Raw genomic sequence first — 2953 nt, 5'->3', positions numbered from 1 at the left:
TTTGAGCTTTAAAAAAACCTAATGAGTAGTCAAGAAATCTTTTTCAAATACTAGTAATACATCCTCAAAGTTTAACAGATCTGTGTAAAGACACAAACACTGCCATACTTTGTCTTTCTAAACACATCAAACAAACATGAATTCTGTGCTCAAACAAATTCGTCTATCCGATTTGTTAAAATAATACACCAAATTGTATCTTACAACTAGTATCAATTCAATTTAAGCACAATCATTAAAAAAAAAAAAAAAAAAAAAAAATCAACAAAACAATTTACCCGTTAAAAAACCAGCGATAAACCCAGAAATTGAAACCAAAAAAAAAAAAAAAAAAAAAAAAACCAGAATTTCTCCGTTTCCTATCAGCTCTACCAAAAAAAATCCATCACATTTTTTTTCTTATTTTTCCATCACCTCTACTATAAATTCTAAATTTTTTCTATCTTCACCATATCTCCACATGCTACACTATCCACACAAAATCATTCATCTCTTCCCCATCACTCCACATTCATGGCTGGCTTTTACCAACAACACAAAGCAAAAAATAAAAATAAAAAAAATACAATTAAACCAAAATGCACAAACTCGAATTAAACAGCCCGAAAAAAGACCACAAAAGACGCTACTTCGGACTAACGACGAAGAGCGAGATACCTTATCGAAGATGAAGAAAGACGATTCGAGTTCCACGAAGGAGGGCTGAGGTAGACAACGACGGACAGAAGAGCTGTGACAACGACGGCTGACCGCTGGAGCGACAATGAGGGAGAAGAAGAAGTTTTCAAATTCGAGTTCGTTGTCGGTTCGGGTACGGGTTCTCTACTTGTTAAACTTTAAGCTTCCACGTGTCAGCCTAAGTGGAAGGAACAAATTTGCTTAAGTCCAGTACGCATAAATATAAAGTCCACTTGCAATAATTTTTAGTAAATAAACACATAATGAATTTATTAAAAAAATTTAAATTAATTAATACATTCATTTTTTCTTCCGGATTGAAAAATCCAATTAGAGTAATATTACAGTATCGATGTGGGGCCTGCAATAATTATGCACCGAATGACGTGACAAAATTCTGACCGTTGATTTATATCAGTTAATATTAATCAACTGTCAGAATTTTACCACGTCATCGGTGTAAACTTTTCGGTAACTCTATCATTTCCCATAAAACGGACTAGTTTGACCTTTCTGAACCAAAACAGGTAATCGATTCAGATGGAATGTTAATCGAAATCGGACCAATTTTTCACTTGAACTGATTTGTAATTGAATTGATTTTTCGATTTGGTTGACTGGTTTTAATTTTTTATTTCCAATCAACAAAGGCAATTTAGGACAATTTTTAGTGAATTTTAAATAAATGCACTAGGGAAGCAAAAAAATAATCAACCAAAGACATATATGGGTTAGGGTTTAGTTAGACTTTAGACTTTTAGAGTAAAAACGATTTAAAATCCGGTTTCGGTTAACCGGTTTACATTATTGGCTAAACAATTTCGAAAAAAAAAAACCATTTTTTCGATTAGGTTTTGGTTTGGTTCAGTTTGGATTTTTTTTTTTTTCCACCTTACCACTTTGATCTAAATTAACTTCAAATCATTATGCTAATTATTTCTAATTTCATTTTAACAATTAAATTACAATCTGAACCTACAAATGTCATCAATCACCAAGATGAATCATCGCACAGTTGACACGTAAATGGCCCATAAAATTTCACTCTGTGGCGGAGCGTAGGTGATCGCAACCCTCCTAAAGTGGTGATTCGAGATTATTGATTTAGTTTTGTTGCATGAAGGCCTTTCAGTTTCAGCCTCCACATTGCAAGCGCTGGCTACTCCAAAATTTTGAGCTCTCTCTCTATATCTGAAACACAAAAACAATCACATTTTTCAATTTATTTTGTGTTTCGAGGTTTTCATCAATCATGGCTGGCAGCTGGGATGCTCGTCTGATGTAAGTTTTTTTTTTTTTTTTTTTTTTTTTTTCATTAATATGTGACTATTGATGATTAGGTTTGTGTTTTGTTTTTTACTATTATTCTTTCTTTTTTGCAGGTTTGAACTGTATTTATTCGATTCTAAGAAAGAATAACATGCATCAAACGGCTGAGATTTTCTCAGAGAGGCCATCTTTCATTACCTAGTATTCACGTAATATATTACGCGTCTTTTTTTAATTGAAAAAAATGTTTTTTTTTCTCTTTTAAATTCATTTCACAGAATTTATGTTAATTGTTTTTTATTATTTATTTATTGATGGGTTACTGTTGTTTTTTCACCCTATCCTCAATCCCCCAAGGTCCTAACCTTGTTTAGTGAGATTTGATCTCAAGAACCATTGTGCAATGACGAGGGACTAGCACTTTACCATCTGAACTAATTAGCTACCATCGTATGAAGGATCTCATTGCTGGCTCCAATATGTAAAAATCCTGAACACAGATGAAGGGATATTGCAATAAATTATTCTGGGTGCTTGTTTCATCTCTAGCTTTATAGTTATTGGTCTTTGTCTGCTCTTCTTTAGTTAGAGCCTTGATATGGCATAGCATAAAGTGTTCTTTCTTTATTTCACAGGTACCAAACACAGTTGAATTCGTTGACTGGATTGGTCGAACAAAGCTAAAGAAAATTCGTGTTACTGGGTAAGTAGTTACTCTTTATGATAATTGAAATTGAATTGACTCTCTCGAATTACAAATTTTGATTCATTGTCTTTGAATTCTCCTTTTCTTAACTTTCTTCCCTTAATTATATGAAGCTGGAAGATATTTATACTTAATATTTGTTTATTCACTGTAACCACTTTCTCCTTTTTGGATATGTTTCTGTTATTAGGACTACCAAAAGGCCAGTTCCTCTGGAACACTGCCTATTTTACTCTGGAGTTTTCTACCAAATATGTGAGAATGAAACTTTCATACCCGAAGGGTTGAAAACTGCTAAAG

Source organism: Pistacia vera, unplaced genomic scaffold (assembly GCF_008641045.1).
Source record: "Pistacia vera cultivar Batoury unplaced genomic scaffold, PisVer_v2 Contig675, whole genome shotgun sequence".
In the NCBI taxonomy this organism is placed as follows: domain Eukaryota; kingdom Viridiplantae; phylum Streptophyta; class Magnoliopsida; order Sapindales; family Anacardiaceae; genus Pistacia; species Pistacia vera.
This window is presented reverse-complemented; position numbering follows the sequence as displayed.